General features: G+C 39.0%; 20 pseudogenes; all 20 read right to left on the bottom strand.

Annotated features, from left to right (window-relative positions):
- Nucleotides 1-855: 855 nt before the first annotated feature.
- On the bottom strand, nt 856-974 carry LOC113088854 (uncharacterized; annotated as a pseudogene).
- Nucleotides 975-1,755: 781 nt separating this feature from the next.
- On the bottom strand, nt 1,756-1,874 carry LOC113088852 (uncharacterized; annotated as a pseudogene).
- Nucleotides 1,875-2,798: 924 nt separating this feature from the next.
- On the bottom strand, nt 2,799-2,916 carry LOC113088855 (uncharacterized; annotated as a pseudogene).
- Nucleotides 2,917-3,561: 645 nt separating this feature from the next.
- LOC113088850 (uncharacterized) lies at nt 3,562-3,680 on the bottom strand (annotated as a pseudogene).
- Nucleotides 3,681-4,458: 778 nt separating this feature from the next.
- Nucleotides 4,459-4,577, bottom strand: LOC113088848 (uncharacterized; annotated as a pseudogene).
- Nucleotides 4,578-5,075: 498 nt separating this feature from the next.
- Nucleotides 5,076-5,193, bottom strand: LOC113088858 (uncharacterized; annotated as a pseudogene).
- A 922-nt stretch (nt 5,194-6,115) lies between these two features.
- Nucleotides 6,116-6,234, bottom strand: LOC113088851 (uncharacterized; annotated as a pseudogene).
- A 919-nt stretch (nt 6,235-7,153) lies between these two features.
- Nucleotides 7,154-7,272, bottom strand: LOC113088847 (uncharacterized; annotated as a pseudogene).
- Nucleotides 7,273-8,056: 784 nt separating this feature from the next.
- On the bottom strand, nt 8,057-8,175 carry LOC113088849 (uncharacterized; annotated as a pseudogene).
- Nucleotides 8,176-8,951: 776 nt separating this feature from the next.
- Nucleotides 8,952-9,070, bottom strand: LOC113088846 (uncharacterized; annotated as a pseudogene).
- Nucleotides 9,071-9,567: 497 nt separating this feature from the next.
- Nucleotides 9,568-9,685, bottom strand: LOC113088861 (uncharacterized; annotated as a pseudogene).
- A 1,201-nt stretch (nt 9,686-10,886) lies between these two features.
- Nucleotides 10,887-11,005, bottom strand: LOC113088865 (uncharacterized; annotated as a pseudogene).
- A 923-nt stretch (nt 11,006-11,928) lies between these two features.
- Nucleotides 11,929-12,047, bottom strand: LOC113088864 (uncharacterized; annotated as a pseudogene).
- A 920-nt stretch (nt 12,048-12,967) lies between these two features.
- On the bottom strand, nt 12,968-13,086 carry LOC113088853 (uncharacterized; annotated as a pseudogene).
- Nucleotides 13,087-13,868: 782 nt separating this feature from the next.
- LOC113088860 (uncharacterized) lies at nt 13,869-13,986 on the bottom strand (annotated as a pseudogene).
- A 922-nt stretch (nt 13,987-14,908) lies between these two features.
- On the bottom strand, nt 14,909-15,027 carry LOC113088863 (uncharacterized; annotated as a pseudogene).
- Nucleotides 15,028-15,806: 779 nt separating this feature from the next.
- On the bottom strand, nt 15,807-15,925 carry LOC113088856 (uncharacterized; annotated as a pseudogene).
- Nucleotides 15,926-16,419: 494 nt separating this feature from the next.
- On the bottom strand, nt 16,420-16,538 carry LOC113088859 (uncharacterized; annotated as a pseudogene).
- Nucleotides 16,539-17,460: 922 nt separating this feature from the next.
- LOC113088862 (uncharacterized) lies at nt 17,461-17,580 on the bottom strand (annotated as a pseudogene).
- A 919-nt stretch (nt 17,581-18,499) lies between these two features.
- Nucleotides 18,500-18,618, bottom strand: LOC113088845 (uncharacterized; annotated as a pseudogene).
- Between the last annotated feature and the right edge of the window lie 209 nt (nt 18,619-18,827).

The raw sequence follows: 18,827 nt of genomic DNA, 5'->3' as shown, positions 1-18,827 counted from the left end.
GAAAGAAACCCCAAAAAGCTTAAAGCACCTGGTATTCCTAGGCGGTCTCTCATCCAAGTACTAACCAGACCTAAACCTGCTAAGATTCAGAGATCGGGCATTGACTCTTTTTTTTTTTTTTTGCCAAGATTATTATATATATTTGTGAAAAATAATCCAAAAATTTAAAGCACCTGGTATTCCCAGGCAGTCTCCCATCCATGTACTAACCTGGCCCAAACCTGCTTATATTCAGAGATCGGGCACTGACTCTATTTTTTGCCAAATTTATTATATACTAAGTGAAAAAATTCCAAAAGCTTAAAGCACCTGGTATTCCTTGGCGGTCTCTCATCCAAGTACTAAACAGACCTAAACCTGCTAAGATTCAGAGATCGGGCATTGACTCTTTTTTTTTTTTTTTTGCAGATTATTATATAATTCGTGAAAAATATCCAAAATTTAAAGCACCTGGTATTTCCCAGGCAGTCTCCCATCCATGTACTAACCTGGCGCAAACCTGCTTATATTCAGAGATCGGGCATTGACTCTATTTTTTGCCAAATTTATTATATACTAAGTGAAAAAATTCCAAAAGCTTAAAGCACCTGGTATTCCTTGGCGGTCTCTCATCCAAGTACTAACCAGACCTAAACCTGCTAAAATTCAGAGATCGGGCATTGACTCTTTTTTTTTTTTTTTTGCAAGATTATTATATAATTCGTGAAAAATATCCAAACATTTAAAGCACCTGGTATTCCCAGGCAGTCTCCCATCCATGTACTAACCTGGCGCAAACCTGCTTATATTCAGAGATCGGGCATTGACTCTATTTTTTGGCAAAATTATTATATACTAAGTGAAAAATTTCAAAAAAGCTTAGAGTACCTGGTATTCCCAGGCGGTCTCCCATCCAGGCACTAACCAGGCCCAAACCTGCTTAGCTTACGAGATCAGACAAGATCGGGCATAGCCAGGCTGGTATGGCCATAAGCGAAGACTGCTGCAAAGAGAAGGCTATTTAAAGATCAGCCAATCTACTCGCCAGTACATTATAAAAGTAGGAAAGAAACCCCAAAAGCTTAAAGCACCTGGTATTCCTAGGCGGTCTCTCATCCAAGTACTAACCTGGCCCAAACCTGCTTATATTCAGAGATCGGGCATTGACTCTATTTTTTGCCAAATTTATTATATACTAAGTGAAAAAATTCCAAAAGCTTAAAGCACCTGGTATTCCTTGGCGGTCTATCATTCAAGTACTAACCAGACCTAAACCTGCTAAGATTCAGAGATCGGGCATTGACTCTTCTTTTTTTTTTTTTTTTTGCAAGATTATTATATAATTCGTGAAAAATATCCAAAAATTTAAAGCACCTGGTATTCCCAGGCAGTCTCCCATCCATGTACTAACCTGGCCCAAACCTGCTTATATTCAGAGATCGGGCATTGACTCTATTTTTTGCCAAATTTATTATATACTAAGTGAAAAAATTCCAAAAGCTTAAAGCACCTGGTATTCCTTGGCGGTCTCTCATCCAAGTACTAACCAGACCTAAACCTGCTAAGATTCAGAGATCGGGCATTGACTCTTTTTTTTTTTTTTGCAAGATTATTATATAATTCGTGAAAAATATCCAAAAATTTAAAGCACCTGGTATTCCCAGGCAGTCTCCCATCCATGTACTAACCTGGCGCAAACCTGCTTATATTCAGAGATCGGGCATTGACTCTATTTTTTGGCAAAATTTATTATATACTAAGTGAAAAAATTCCAAAAGCTTAAAGTACCTGGTATTCCCAGGCGGTCTCCCATCCAGGCACTAACCAGGCCCAAACCTGCTTAGCTTACGAGATCAGACAAGATCGGGCATAGCCAGGCTGGTATGGCCATAAGCGAAGACTGCTGCAAAGAGAAGGCTATTTAAAGATCAGCCAATCTACTCGCCAGTACATTATAAAAGTAGGAAAGAAACCCCAAAAGCTTAAAGCACCTGGTATTCCTAGGCGGTCTCTCATCCAAGTACTAACCAGACCTAAACCTGCTAAGATTCAGAGATCGGGCATTGACTCTATTTTTTTTTTTTTTTGCAAGATTATTATATAATTTGTGAAAAATATCCAAAAATTTAAAGCACCTGGTATTCCCAGGCAGTCTCCCATCCATGTACTAACCTGGCCCAAACCTGCTTATATTCAGAGATCGGGCACTGACTCTATTTTTTGCCAAATTTATTATATACTAAGTGAAAAAATTCCAAAAGCTTAAAGCACCTGGTATTCCTTGGCGGTCTCTCATCCAAGTACTAACCAGACCTAAACCTGCTAAGATTCAGAGATCGGGCATTGACTCTTTTTTTTTTTTTTTTTTTTGCCAGATTATTATATAATTCGTGAAAATATCCAAAAATTTAAAGCACCTGGTATTCCCAGGCAGTCTCCCATCCATGTACTAACCTGGCGCAAACCTGCTTATATTCAGAGATCGGGCATTGACTCTATTTTTTGCCAAATTTATTATATACTAAGTGAAAAAATTCCAAAAGCTTAAAGCACCTGGTATTCCTTGGCGGTCTCTCATCCAAGTACTAACCAGACCTAAACCTGCTAAGATTCAGAGATCGGGCATTGACTCTTTTTTTTTTTTTTTGCAAGATTATTATATAATTCGTGAAAAATATCCAAAATTTAAAGCACCTGGTATTCCCAGGCAGTCTCCCATCCATGTACTAACCTGGCGCAAACCTGCTTATATTCAGAGATCGGGCATTGACTCTATTTTTTGGCAAAATTATTATATACTAAGTGAAAAATTTCAAAAAAGCTTACAGTACCTGGTATCCCAGGCGGTCTCCCATCCAGGCACTAACCAGGCCCAAACCTGCTTAGCTTACGAGATCAGACAAGATCGGGCATAGCCAGGCTGGTATGGCCATAAGCGAAGACTGCTGCAAAGAGAAGGCTATTTAAAGATCAGCCAATCTACTCGCCAGTACATTATAAAAGTAGGAAAGAAACCCCAAAAGCTTAAAGCACCTGGTATTCCTAGGCGGTCTCTCATCCAAGTACTAACCAGACCTAAACCTGCTAAGATTCAGAGATCGGGCATTGACTCTATTTTTTTTTTTTTTTTTGCAAGATTATTATATAATTTGTGAAAAATATCCAAAAATTTAAAGCACCTGGTATTCCCAGGCAGTCTCCCATCCATGTACTAACCTGGCCCAAACCTGCTTATATTCAGAGATCGGGCATTGACTCTATTTTTTGCCAAATTTATTATATACTAAGTGAAAAAATTCCAAAAGCTTAAAGCACCTGGTATTCCTTGGCGGTCTCTCATCCAAGTACTAACCAGACCTAAACCTGCTAAGATTCAGAGATCGGGCATTGACTCTTTTTTTTTTTTTTTGCAAGATTATTATATAATTCGTGAAAAATATCCAAACATTTAAAGCACCTGGTATTCCCAGGCAGTCTCCCATCCATGTACTAACCTGGCGCAAACCTGCTTATATTCAGAGATCGGGCATTGACTCTATTTTTTGGCAAAATTATTATATACTAAGTGAAAAATTTCAAAAAAGCTTACAGTACCTGGCATTCCCAGGCGGTCTCCCATCCAGGCACTAACCAGGCCCAAACCTGCTTAGCTTACGAGATCAGACAAGATCGGGCATAGCCAGGCTGGTATGGCCATAAGCGAAGACTGCTGCAAAGAGAAGGCTATTTAAAGATCAGCCAATCTACTCGCCAGTACATTATAAAAGTAGGAAAGAAACCCCAAAAGCTTAAAGCACCTGGTATTCCTAGGCGGTCTCCCATCCATGTACTAACCTGGCCCAAACCTGCTTATATTCAGAGATCGGGCATTGACTCTATTTTTTGCCAAATTTATTATATACTAAGTGAAAAAATTCCAAAAGCTTAAAGCACCTGGTATTCCTTGGCGGTCTCTCATCCAAGTACTAACCAGACCTAAACCTGCTAAGATTCAGAGATCGGGCATTGACTCTTTTTTTTTTTTTTTTGCCAGATTATTATATAATTCGTGAAAAATATCCAAAAATTTAAAGCACCTGGTATTCCCAGGCAGTCTCCCATCCATGTACTAACCTGGCCCAAACCTGCTTATATTCAGAGATCGGGCATTGACTCTATTTTTTGCCAAATTTATTATATACTAAGTGAAAAAATTCCAAAAGCTTAAAGCACCTGGTATTCCTTGGCGGTCTCTCATCCAAGTACTAACCAGACCTAAACCTGCTAAGATTCAGAGATCGGGCATTGACTCTTTTTTTTTTTTTTTGCAAGATTATTATATAATTCGTGAAAAATATCCAAAAATTTAAAGCACCTGGTATTCCCAGGCAGTCTCCCATCCATGTACTAACCTGGCGCAAACCTGCTTATATTCAGAGATCGGGCATTGACTCTATTTTTTGGCAAAATTATTATATACTAAGTGAAAAATTTCAAAAAAGCTTACAGTACCTGGTATTCCCAGGCGGTCTCCCATCCAGGCACTAACCAGGCCCAAACCTGCTTAGCTTACGAGATCAGACAAGATCGGGCATAGCCAGGCTGGTATGGCCATAAGCGAAGACTGCTGCAAAGAGAAGGCTATTTAAAGATCAGCCAATCTACTCGCCAGTACATTATAAAAGTAGGAAAGAAACCCCAAAAGCTTAAAGCACCTGGTATTCCTAGGCGGTCTCTCATCCATGTACTAACCTGGCCCAAACCTGCTTATATTCAGAGATCGGGCATTGACTCTATTTTTTGGCCAAATTTATTATATACTAAGTGAAAAAATTCCAAAAGCTTAAAGCACCTGGTATTCCTTGGCGGTCTCTCATCCAAGTACTAACCAGACCTAAACCTGCTAAGATTCAGAGATCGGGCATTGACTCTTTTTTTTTTTTTTGCAAGATTATTATATAATTCGTGAAAAATATCCAAAAATTTAAAGCACCTGGTATTCCCAGGCAGTCTCCCATCCATGTACTAACCTGGCGCAAACCTGCTTATATTCAGAGATCGGGCATTGACTCTATTTTTTGCCAAATTTATTATATACTAAGTGAAAAAATTCCAAAAGCTTAAAGCACCTGGTATTCCAGGCGGTCTCTCATCCAAGTACTAACCAGGCCCAAACCTGCTTAGCTTACGAGATCAGACAAGATCGGGCATAGCCAGGCTGGTATGGCCATAAGCGAAGACTGCTGCAAAGAGAAGGCTATTTAAAGATCAGCCAATCTACTCGCCAGTACATTATAAAAGTAGGAAAGAAACCCCAAAAGCTTAAAGCACCTGGTATTCCTAGGCGGTCTCTCATCCAAGTACTAACCAGACCTAAACCTGCTAAGATTCAGAGATCGGGCATTGACTCTATTTTTTTTTTTTTTTTGCAAGATTATTATATAATTTGTGAAAAATATCCAAAAATTTAAAGCACCTGGTATTCCCAGGCAGTCTCCCATCCATGTACTAACCTGGCCCAAACCTGCTTATATTCAGAGATCGGGCATTGACTCTATTTTTTGCAAATTTATTATATACTAAGTGAAAAAATTCCAAAAGCTTAAAGCACCTGGTATTCCTTGGCGGTCTCTCATCCAAGTACTAACCAGACCTAAACCTGCTAAGATTCAGAGATCGGGCATTGACTCTTCTTTTTTTTTTTTTTTTTGCAAGATTATTATATAATTCGTGAAAAATATCCAAAAATTTAAAGCACCTGGTATTCCCAGGCAGTCTCCCATCCATGTACTAACCTGGCCCAAACCTGCTTATATTCAGAGATCGGGCATTGACTCTATTTTTTGCCAAATTTATTATATACTAAGTGAAAAAATTCCAAAAGCTTAAAGCACCTGGTATTCCTTGGCGGTCTCTCATCCAAGTACTAACCAGACCTAAACCTGCTAAGATTCAGAGATCGGGCATTGACTCTTTTTTTTTTTTTTGCAAGATTATTATATAATTCGTGAAAAATATCCAAAAATTTAAAGCACCTGGTATTCCCAGGCAGTCTCCCATCCATGTACTAACCTGGCGCAAACCTGCTTATATTCAGAGATCGGGCATTGACTCTATTTTTTGCCAAATTTATTATATACTAAGTGAAAAATTCAAAAGCTTAAAGTACCTGGTATTCCCAGGCGGTCTCCCATCCAGGCACTAACCAGGCCCAAACCTGCTTAGCTTACGAGATCAGACAAGATCGGGCATAGCCAGGCTGGTATGGCCATAAGCGAAGACTGCTGCAAAGAGAAGGCTATTTAAAGATCAGCCAATCTACTCGCCAGTACATTATAAAAGTAGGAAAGAAACCCCAAAAGCTTAAAGCACCTGGTATTCCTAGGCGGTCTCTCATCCAAGTACTAACCAGACCTAAACCTGCTAAGATTCAGAGATCGGGCATTGACTCTTTTTTTTTTTTTTTGCAAGATTATTATATAATTTGTGAAAAATATCCAAAAATTTAAAGCACCTGGTATTCCCAGGCAGTCTCCCATCCATGTACTAACCTGGCCCAAACCTGCTTATATTCAGAGATCGGGCATTGACTCTATTTTTTGCCAAATTTATTATATACTAAGTGAAAAAATTCCAAAAGCTTAAAGCACCTGGTATTCCTTGGCGGTCTCTCATCCAAGTACTAACCAGACCTAAACCTGCTAAGATTCAGAGATCGGGCATTGACTTTTTTTTTTTTTTTTTTGCCAGATTATTATATAATTCGTGAAAAATATCCAAAAATTTAAAGCACCTGGTATTCCCAGGCAGTCTCCCATCCATGTACTAACCTGGCGCAAACCTGCTTATATTCAGAGATCGGGCATTGACTCTATTTTTTGCCAAATTTATTATATACTAAGTGAAAAAATTCCAAAAGCTTAAAGCACCTGGTATTCCTTGGCGGTCTCTCATCCAAGTACTAACCAGACCTAAACCTGCTAAGATTCAGAGATCGGGCATTGACTCTTTTTTTTTTTTTTTGCAAGATTATTATATAATTCGTGAAAAATATCCAAAATTTAAAGCACCTGGTATTCCCAGGCAGTCTCCCATCCATGTACTAACCTGGCGCAAACCTGCTTATATTCAGAGATCGGGCATTGACTCTATTTTTTGGCAAAATTATTATATACTAAGTGAAAAATTTCAAAAAAGCTTACAGTACCTGGTATTCCCAGGCGGTCTCCCATCCAGGCACTAACCAGGCCCAAACCTGCTTAGCTTACGAGATCAGACAAGATCGGGCATAGCCAGGCTGGTATGGCCATAAGCGAAGACTGCTGCAAAGAGAAGGCTATTTAAAGATCAGCCAATCTACTCGCCAGTACATTATAAAAGTAGGAAAGAAACCCCAAAAGCTTAAAGCACCTGGTATTCCTAGGCGGTCTCTCATCCAAGTACTAACCTGGCCCAAACCTGCTTATATTCAGAGATCGGGCATTGACTCTATTTTTTGGCAAATTTATTATATACTAAGTGAAAAAATTCCAAAAGCTTAAAGCACCTGGTATTCCTTGGCGGTCTATCATTCAAGTACTAACCAGACCTTAACCTGCTAAGATTCAGAGATCGGGCATTGACTTCTTCTTTTTTTTTTTTTTTTTTGCAAGATTATTATATAATTCGTGAAAAATATCCAAAAATTTAAAGCACCTGGTATTCCCAGGCAGTCTCCCATCCATGTACTAACCTGGCCCAAACCTGCTTATATTCAGAGATCGGGCATTGACTCTATTTTTTGCCAAATTTATTATATACTAAGTGAAAAAATTCCAAAAGCTTAAAGCACCTGGTATTCCTTGGCGGTCTCTCATCCAAGTACTAACCAGACCTAAACCTGCTAAGATTCAGAGATCGGGCATTGACTCTTTTTTTTTTTTTTTGCAAGATTATTATATAATTCGTGAAAAATATCCAAACATTTAAAGCACCTGGTATTCCCAGGCAGTCTCCCATCCATGTACTAACCTGGCGCAAACCTGCTTATATTCAGAGATCGGGCATTGACTCTATTTTTTGGCAAAATTATTATATACTAAGTGAAAAATTTCAAAAAAGCTTACAGTACCTGGCATTCCCAGGCGGTCTCCCATCCAGGCACTAACCAGGCCCAAACCTGCTTAGCTTACGAGATCAGACAAGATCGGGCATAGCCAGGCTGGTATGGCCATAAGCGAAGACTGCTGCAAAGAGAAGGCTATTTAAAGATCAGCCAATCTACTCGCCAGTACATTATAAAAGTAGGAAAGAAACCCCAAAAGCTTAAAGCACCTGGTATTCCTAGGCGGTCTCCATCCAAGTACTAACCTGGCCCAAACCTGCTTATATTCAGAGATCGGGCATTGACTCTATTTTTTGCCAAATTTATTATATACTAAGTGAAAAAATTCCAAAAGCTTAAAGCACCTGGTATTCCTTGGCGGTCTCTCATCCAAGTACTAACCAGACCTAAACCTGCTAAGATTCAGAGATCGGGCATTGACTCTTTTTTTTTTTTTTTGCAAGATTATTATATAATTCGTGAAAAATATCCAAAAATTTAAAGCACCTGGTATTCCCAGGCAGTCTCCCATCCATGTACTAACCTGGCCCAAACCTGCTTATATTCAGAGATCGGGCATTGACTCTATTTTTTGCCAAATTTATTATATACTAAGTGAAAAAATTCCAAAAGCTTAAAGCACCTGGTATTCCTTGGCGGTCTCTCATCCAAGTACTAACCAGACCTAAACCTGCTAAGATTCAGAGATCGGGCATTGACTCTTTTTTTTTTTTTTTTGCAAGATTATTATATAATTCGTGAAAAATATCCAAAATTTAAAGCACCTGGTATTCCCAGGCAGTCTCCCATCCATGTACTAACCTGGCGCAAACCTGCTTATATTCAGAGATCGGGCATTGACTCTATTTTTTGGCAAAATTATTATATACTAAGTGAAAAATTTCAAAAAAGCTTACAGTACCTGGTATTCCCAGGCGGTCTCCCATCCAGGCACTAACCAGGCCCAAACCTGCTTAGCTTACGAGATCAGACAAGATCGGGCATAGCCAGGCTGGTATGGCCATAAGCGAAGACTGCTGCAAAGAGAAGGCTATTTAAAGATCAGCCAATCTACTCGCCAGTACATTATAAAAGTAGGAAAGAAACCCCAAAAGCTTAAAGCACCTGGTATTCCTAGGCGGTCTCTCATCCAAGTACTAACCTGGCCCAAACCTGCTTATATTCAGAGATCGGGCATTGACTCTATTTTTTGGCAAATTTATTATATACTAAGTGAAAAAATTCCAAAAGCTTAAAGCACCTGGTATTCCTTGGCGGTCTCTCATCCAAGTACTAACCAGACCTAAACCTGCTAAGATTCAGAGATCGGGCATTGACTCTTTTTTTTTTTTTTGCAAGATTATTATATAATTCGTGAAAAATATCCAAAAATTTAAAGCACCTGGTATTCCCAGGCAGTCTCCCATCCATGTACTAACCTGGCGCAAACCTGCTTATATTCAGAGATCGGGCATTGACTCTATTTTTTGCCAAATTTATTATATACTAAGTGAAAAAATTCCAAAAGCTTAAAGCACCTGGTATTCCTTGGCGGTCTCTCATCCAAGTACTAACCAGCCCAAACCTGCTTAGCTTACGAGATCAGACAAGATCGGGCATAGCCAGGCTGGTATGGCCATAAGCGAAGACTGCTGCAAAGAGAAGGCTATTTAAAGATCAGCCAATCTACTCGCCAGTACATTATAAAAGTAGGAAAAAACCCCAAAAGCTTAAAGCACCTGGTATTCCTAGGCGGTCTCTCATCCAAGTACTAACCAGACCTAAACCTGCTAAGATTCAGAGATCGGGCATTGACTCTATTTTTTTTTTTTTTTTGCAAGATTATTATATAATTTGTGAAAAATATCCAAAAATTTAAAGCACCTGGTATTCCCAGGCAGTCTCCCATCCATGTACTAACCTGGCCCAAACCTGCTTATATTCAGAGATCGGGCATTGACTCTATTTTTTGCCAAATTTATTATATACTAAGTGAAAAAATTCCAAAAGCTTAAAGCACCTGGTATTCCTTGGCGGTCTCTCATCCAAGTACTAACCAGACCTAAACCTGCTAAGATTCAGAGATCGGGCATTGACTCTTCTTTTTTTTTTTTTTTTGCAAGATTATTATATAATTCGTGAAAAATATCCAAAAATTTAAAGCACCTGGTATTCCCAGGCAGTCTCCCATCCATGTACTAACCTGGCCCAAACCTGCTTATATTCAGAGATCGGGCATTGACTCTATTTTTTGCCAAATTTATTATATACTAAGTGAAAAAATTCCAAAAGCTTAAAGCACCTGGTATTCCTTGGCGGTCTCTCATCCAAGTACTAACCAGACCTAAACCTGCTAAGATTCAGAGATCGGGCATTGACTCTTTTTTTTTTTTTTGCAAGATTATTATATAATTCGTGAAAAATATCCAAAAATTTAAAGCACCTGGTATTCCCAGGCAGTCTCCCATCCATGTACTAACCTGGCCCAAACCTGCTTATATTCAGAGATCGGGCATTGACTCTATTTTTTGCCAAATTTATTATATACTAAGTGAAAAAATTCCAAAAGCTTAAAGCACCTGGTATTCCTTGGCGGTCTCTCATCCAAGTACTAACCAGACCTAAACCTGCTAAGATTCAGAGATCGGGCATTGACTCTTTTTTTTTTTTTTGCAAGATTATTATATAATTCGTGAAAAATATCCAAACATTTAAAGCACCTGGTATTCCCAGGCAGTCTCCCATCCATGTACTAACCTGGCGCAAACCTGCTTATATTCAGAGATCGGGCATTGACTCTATTTTTTGGCAAAATTATTATATACTAAGTGAAAAATTTCAAAAAAGCTTACAGTACCTGGTATTCCCAGGCGGTCTCCCATCCAGGCACTAACCAGGCCCAAACCTGCTTAGCTTACGAGATCAGACAAGATCGGGCATAGCCAGGCTGGTATGGCCATAAGCGAAGACTGCTGCAAAGAGAAGGCTATTTAAAGATCAGCCAATCTACTCGCCAGTACATTATAAAAGTAGGAAAGAAACCCCAAAAGCTTAAAGCACCTGGTATTCCTAGGCGGTCTCTCATCCAAGTACTAACCAGACCTAAACCTGCTAAGATTCAGAGATCGGGCATTGACTCTATTTTTTTTTTTTTTTTGCAAGATTATTATATAATTTGTGAAAAATATCCAAAAATTTAAAGCACCTGGTATTCCCAGGCAGTCTCCCATCCATGTACTAACCTGGCCCAAACCTGCTTATATTCAGAGATCGGGCATTGACTCTATTTTTTGCCAAATTTATTATATACTAAGTGAAAAAATTCCAAAAGCTTAAAGCACCTGGTATTCCTTGGCGGTCTCTCATCCAAGTACTAACCAGACCTAAACCTGCTAAGATTCAGAGATCGGGCATTGACTCTTTTTTTTTTTTTTTGCCAGATTATTATATAATTCGTGAAAAATATCCAAAAATTTAAAGCACCTGGTATTCCCAGGCAGTCTCCCATCCATGTACTAACCTGGCCCAAACCTGCTTATATTCAGAGATCGGGCATTGACTCTATTTTTTGCCAAATTTATTATATACTAAGTGAAAAAATTCCAAAAGCTTAAAGCACCTGGTATTCCTTGGCGGTCTCTCATCCAAGTACTAACCAGACCTAAACCTGCTAAGATTCAGAGATCGGGCATTGACTCTTTTTTTTTTTTTTTTGCAAGATTATTATATAATTCGTGAAAAATATCCAAAAATTTAAAGCACCTGGTATTCCCAGGCAGTCTCCCATCCATGTACTAACCTGGCGCAAACCTGCTTATATTCAGAGATCGGGCATTGACTCTATTTTTTGGCAAAATTATTATATACTAAGTGAAAAATTTCAAAAAAGCTTACAGTACCTGGTATTCCCAGGCGGTCTCCCATCCAGGCACTAACCAGGCCCAAACCTGCTTAGCTTACGAGATCAGACAAGATCGGGCATAGCCAGGCTGGTATGGCCATAAGCGAAGACTGCTGCAAAGAGAAGGCTATTTAAAGATCAGCCAATCTACTCGCCAGTACATTATAAAAGTAGGAAAGAAACCCCAAAAGCTTAAAGCACCTGGTATTCCTAGGCGGTCTCTCATCCAAGTACTAACCAGGCCCAAACCTGCTTATATTCAGAGATCGGGCATTGACTCTATTTTTTTTTTTTTTTTGCAAGATTATTATATAATTTGTGAAAAATATCCAAAAATTTAAAGCACCTGGTATTCCCAGGCAGTCTCCCATCCATGTACTAACCTGGCCCAAACCTGCTTATATTCAGAGATCGGGCATTGACTCTATTTTTTGCCAAATTTATTATATACTAAGTGAAAAAATTCCAAAAGCTTAAAGCACCTGGTATTCCTTGGCGGTCTCTCATCCAAGTACTAACCAGACCTAAACCTGCTAAGATTCAGAGATCGGGCATTGACTCTTTTTTTTTTTTTTTGCCAGATTATTATATAATTCGTGAAAAATATCCAAAAATTTAAAGCACCTGGTATTCCCAGGCAGTCTCCCATCCATGTACTAACCTGGCCCAAACCTGCTTATATTCAGAGATCGGGCATTGACTCTATTTTTTGCCAAATTTATTATATACTAAGTGAAAAAATTCCAAAAGCTTAAAGCACCTGGTATTCCTTGGCGGTCTCTCATCCAAGTACTAACCAGACCTAAACCTGCTAAGATTCAGAGATCGGGCATTGACTTTTTTTTTTTTTTTGCAAGATTATTATATAATTCGTGAAAAATATCCAAACATTTAAAGCACCTGGTATTCCCAGGCAGTCTCCCATCCATGTACTAACCTGGCGCAAACCTGCTTATATTCAGAGATCGGGCATTGACTCTATTTTTTGGCAAAATTATTATATACTAAGTGAAAAATTTCAAAAAAGCTTAGAGTACCTGGTATTCCCAGGCGGTCTCCCATCCAGGCACTAACCAGGCCCAAACCTGCTTAGCTTACGAGATCAGACAAGATCGGGCATAGCCAGGCTGGTATGGCCATAAGCGAAGACTGCTGCAAAGAGAAGGCTATTTAAAGATCAGCCAATCTACTCGCCAGTACATTATAAAAGTAGGAAAGAAACCCCAAAAGCTTAAAGCACCTGGTATTCCTAGGCGGTCTCTCATCCAAGTACTAACCTGGCCCAAACCTGCTTATATTCAGAGATCGGGCATTGACTCTATTTTTTGCCAAATTTATTATATACTAAGTGAAAAAATTCCAAAAGCTTAAAGCACCTGGTATTCCTTGGCGGTCTATCATTCAAGTACTAACCAGACCTTAACCTGCTAAGATTCAGAGATCGGGCATTGACTTCTTCTTTTTTTTTTTTTTTTGCAAGATTATTATATAATTCGTGAAAAATATCCAAAAATTTAAAGCACCTGGTATTCCCAGGCAGTCTCCCATCCATGTACTAACCTGGCCCAAACCTGCTTATATTCAGAGATCGGGCATTGACTCTATTTTTTGCCAAATTTATTATATACTAAGTGAAAAAATTCCAAAAGCTTAAAGCACCTGGTATTCCTTGGCGGTCTCTCATCCAAGTACTAACCAGACCTAAACCTGCTAAGATTCAGAGATCGGGCATTGACTCTTTTTTTTTTTTTTTGCAAGATTATTATATAATTCGTGAAAAATATCCAAACATTTAAAGCACCTGGTATTCCCAGGCAGTCTCCCATCCATGTACTAACCTGGCGCAAACCTGCTTATATTCAGAGATCGGGCATTGACTCTATTTTTTGGCAAAATTATTATATACTAAGTGAAAAATTTCAAAAAAGCTTAAGTACCTGGTATTCCCAGGCGGTCTCCCATCCAGGCACTAACCAGGCCCAAACCTGCTTAGCTTACGAGATCAGACAAGATCGGGCATAGCCAGGCTGGTATGGCCATAAGCGAAGACTGCTGCAAAGAGAAGGCTATTTAAAGATCAGCCAATCTACTCGCCAGTACATTATAAAAGTAGGAAAGAAACCCCAAAAGCTTAAAGCACCTGGTATTCCTAGGCGGTCTCTCATCCAAGTACTAACCAGACCTAAACCTGCTAAGATTCAGAGATCGGGCATTGACTCTATTTTTTTTTTTTTTGCAAGATTATTATATAATTTGTGAAAAATATCCAAAAATTTAAAGCACCTGGTATTCCCAGGCAGTCTCCCATCCATGTACTAACCTGGCCCAAACCTGCTTATATTCAGAGATCGGGCATTGACTCTATTTTTTGCCAAATTTATTATATACTAAGTGAAAAAATTCCAAAAGCTTAAAGCACCTGGTATTCCTTGGCGGTCTCTCATCCAAGTACTAACCAGACCTAAACCTGCTAAGATTCAGAGATCGGGCATTGACTCTTTTTTTTTTTTTTTTTGCAAGATTATTATATAATTCGTGAAAAATATCCAAAAATTTAAAGCACCTGGTATTCCCAGGCAGTCTCCCATCCATGTACTAACCTGGCGCAAACCTGCTTATATTCAGAGATCGGGCATTGACTCTATTTTTTGCCAAATTTATTATATACTAAGTGAAAAAATTCCAAAAGCTTAAAGCACCTGGTATTCCTTGGCGGTCTCTCATCCAAGTACTAACCAGACCTAAACCTGCTAAGATTCAGAGATCGGGCATTGACTCTTTTTTTTTTTTTTGCAAGATTATTATATAATTCGTGAAAAATATCCAAAACATTTAAAGCACCTGGTATTCCCAGGCAGTCTCCCATCCATGTACTAACCTGGCGCAAACCTGCTTATATTCAGAGATCGGGCATTGACTCTATTTTTTGGCAAAATTATTATATACTAAGTGAAAAATTTCAAAAAAGCTTACAGTACCTGGTATTCCCAGGCGGTCTCCCATCCAGGCACTAACCAGGCCCAAACCTGCTTAGCTTACGAGATCAGACAAGATCGGGCATAGCCAGGCTGGTATGGCCATAAGCGAAGACTGCTGCAAAGAGAAGGCTATTTAAAGATCAGCCAATCTACTCGCCAGTACATTATAAAAGTAGGAAAGAAACCCCAAAAGCTTAAAGCACCTGGTATTCCTAGGCGGTCTCTCATCCAAGTACTAACCTGGCCCAAACCTGCTTATATTCAGAGATCGGGCATTGACTCTATTTTTTGCCAAATTTATTATATACTAAGTGAAAAAATTCCAAAAGCTTAAAGCACCTGGTATTCCTTGGCGGTCTCTCATCAAGTACTAACCAGACCTAAACCTGCTAAGATTCAGAGATCGGGCATTGACTCTTTTTTTTTTTTTTTTTTGCAAGATTATTATATAATTCGTGAAAAATATCCAAAAATTTAAAGCACCTGGTATTCCCAGGCAGTCTCCCATCCATGTACTAACCTGGCCCAAACCTGCTTATATTCAGAGATCGGGCATTGACTCTATTTTTTGCCAAATTTATTATATACTAAGTGAAAAAATTCCAAAAGCTTAAAGCACCTGGTATTCCTTGGCGGTCTCTCATCCAAGTACTAACCAGACCTAAACCTGCTAAGATTCAGAGATCGGGCATTGACTCTTTTTTTTTTTTTTTGCAAGATTATTATATAATTCGTGAAAAATATCCAAACATTTAAAGCACCTGGTATTCCCAGGCAGTCTCCCATCCATGTACTAACCTGGCGCAAACCTGCTTATATTCAGAGATCGGGCATTGACTCTATTTTTTGGCAAAATTATTATATACTAAGTGAAAAATTTCAAAAAAGCTTACAGTACCTGGTATTCCCAGGCGGTCTCCCATCCAGGCACTAACCAGGCCCAAACCTGCTTAGCTTACGAGATCAGACAAGATCGGGCATAGCCAGGCTGGTATGGCCATAAGCGAAGACTGCTGCAAAGAGAAGGCTATTTAAAGATCAGCCAATCTACTCGCCAGTACATTATAAAAGTAGGAAAGAAACCCCAAAAGCTTAAAGCACCTGGTATTCCTAGGCGGTCTCCCATCCAGTACTAACCTGGCCCAAACCTGCTTATATTCAGAGATCGGGCATTGACTCTATTTTTTGCCAAATTTATTATATACTAAGTGAAAAAATTCCAAAAGCTTAAAGCACCTGGTATTCCTTGGCGGTCTCTCATCCAAGTACTAACCAGACCTAAACCTGCTAAGATTCAGAGATCGGGCATTGACTCTTTTTTTTTTTTTGCAAGATTATTATATAATTCGTGAAAAATATCCAAAATTTAAAGCACCTGGTATTCCCAGGCAGTCTCCCATCCATGTACTAACCTGGCGCAAACCTGCTTATATTCAGAGATCGGGCATTGACTCTATTTTTTGCCAAATTTATTATATACTAAGTGAAAAAATTCCAAAAGCTTAAAGCACCTGGTATTCCTTGGCGGTCTCTCATCCAAGTACTAACCAGACCCAAACCTGCTTAGCTTACGAGATCAGACAAGATCGGGCATAGCCAGGCTGGTATGGCCATAAGCGAAGACTGCTGCAAAGAGAAGGCTATTTAAAGATCAGCCAATCTACTCGCCAGTACATTATAAAAGTAGGAAAGAAACCCCAAAAGCTTAAAGCACCTGGTATTCCTAGGCGGTCTCTCATCCAAGTACTAACCAGACCTAACCTGCTAAGATTCAGAGATCGGGCATTGACTCTATTTTTTTTTTTTTTTTTGCAAGATTATTATATAATTTGTGAAAAATATCCAAAAATTTAAAGCACCTGGTATTCCCAGGCAGTCTCCCATCCATGTACTAACCTGGCCCAAACCTGCTTATATTCAGAGATCGGGCATTGACTCTATTTTTTGCCAAATTTATTATATACTAAGTGAAAAAATTCCAAAAGCTTAAAGCACCTGGTATTCCTTGGCGGTCTCTCATTCAAGTACTAACCAGACCTAAACCTGCTAAGATTCAGAGATCGGGCATTGACTCTTTTTTTTTTTTTTTTTTGCAAGATTATTATATAATTCGTGAAAAATATCCAAAAATTTAAAGCACCTGGTATTCCCAGGCAGTCTCCCATCCATGTACTAACCTGGCCCAAACCTGCTTATATTCAGAGATCGGGCATTGACTCTATTTTTTGCCAAATTTATTATATACTAAGTGAAAAAATTCCAAAAGCTTAAAGCACCTGGTATTCCTTGGCGGTCTCTCATCCAAGTACTAACCAGACCTAAACCTGCTAAGATTCAGAGATCGGGCATTGACTTTTTTTTTTTTTTTGCAAGATTATTATATAATTCGTGAAAAATATCCAAAAATTTAAAGCACCTGGTATTCCCAGGCAGTCTCCCATCCATGTACTAACCTGGCGCAAACCTGCTTATATTCAGAGATCGGGCATTGACTCTATTTTTTGCCAAATTTATTATATACTAAGTGAAAAAATTCCAAAAGCTTAAAGTACCTGGTATTCCTTGGCGGTCTCTCATCCAAGGCACTAACCAGGCCCAAACCTGCTTAGCTTACGAGATCAGACAAGATCGGGCATAGCCAGGCTGGTATGGCCATAAGCGAAGACTGCTGCAAAGAGAAGGCTATTTAAAGATCAGCCAATCTACTCGCCAGTACATTATAAAAGTAGGAAAGAAACCCCAAAAGCTTAAAGCACCTGGTATTCCTAGGCGGTCTCTCATCCAAGTACTAACCACCTAAACCTGCTAAGATTCAGAGATCGGGCATTGACTCTATTTTTTTTTTTTTTTTTGCAAGATTATTATATAATTTGTGAAAAATATCCAAAAATTTAAAGCACCTGGTATTCCCAGGCAGTCTCCCATCCATGTACTAACCTGGCCCAAACCTGCTTATATTCAGAGATCGGGCATTGACTCTATTTTTTGCCAAATTTATTATATACTAAGTGAAAAAATTCCAAAAGCTTAAAGCACCTGGTATTCCTTGGCGGTCTCTCATCCAAGTACTAACCAGACCTAAACCTGCTAAGATTCAGAGATCGGGCATTGACTTTTTTTTTTTTTTTTTGCCAGATTATTATATAATTCGTGAAAAATATCCAAAAATTTAAAGCACCTGGTATTCCCAGGCAGTCTCCCATCCATGTACTAACCTGGCGCAAACCTGCTTATATTCAGAGATCGGGCATTGACTCTATTTTTTTGCCAAATTTATTATATACTAAGTGAAAAAATTCCAAAAGCTTAAAGCACCTGGTATTCCTTGGCGGTCTCTCATCCAAGTACTAACCAGACCTAAACCTGCTAAAATTCAGAGATCGGGCATTGACTCTTTTTTTTTTTTGCAAGATTATTATATAATTCGTGAAAAATATCCAAACATTTAAAGCACCTGGTATTCCCAGGCAGTCTCCCATCCATGTACTAACCTGGCGCAAACCTGCTTATATTCAGAGATCGGGCATTGACTCTATTTTTTGGCAAAATTATTATATACTAAGTGAAAAATTTCAAAAAAGCTTACAGTACCTGGTATTCCCAGGCGGTCTCCCATCCAGGCACTAACCAGGCCCAAACCTGCTTAGCTTACGAGATCAGACAAGATCGGGCATAGCCAGGCTGGTATGGCCATAAGCGAAGACTGCTGCAAAGAGAAGGCTATTTAAAGATCAGCCAATCTACTCGCCAGTACATTATAAAAGTAGGAAAGAAACCCCAAAAGCTTAAAGCACCTGGTATTCCTAGGCGGTCTCTCATCCAAGTACTAACCTGGCCAAAACCTGCTTATATTCAGAGATCGGGCATTGACCTATTTTTTGGCAAATTTATTATATACTAAGTGAAA

The sequence above is a fragment of the Carassius auratus genome, unplaced genomic scaffold (assembly GCF_003368295.1).
Source record: "Carassius auratus strain Wakin unplaced genomic scaffold, ASM336829v1 scaf_tig00047382, whole genome shotgun sequence".
NCBI lineage: Eukaryota > Metazoa > Chordata > Actinopteri > Cypriniformes > Cyprinidae > Carassius > Carassius auratus.
Note: the sequence above shows the minus strand (reverse complement) of the source record. Positions and strands in the feature narration are given on the sequence as shown.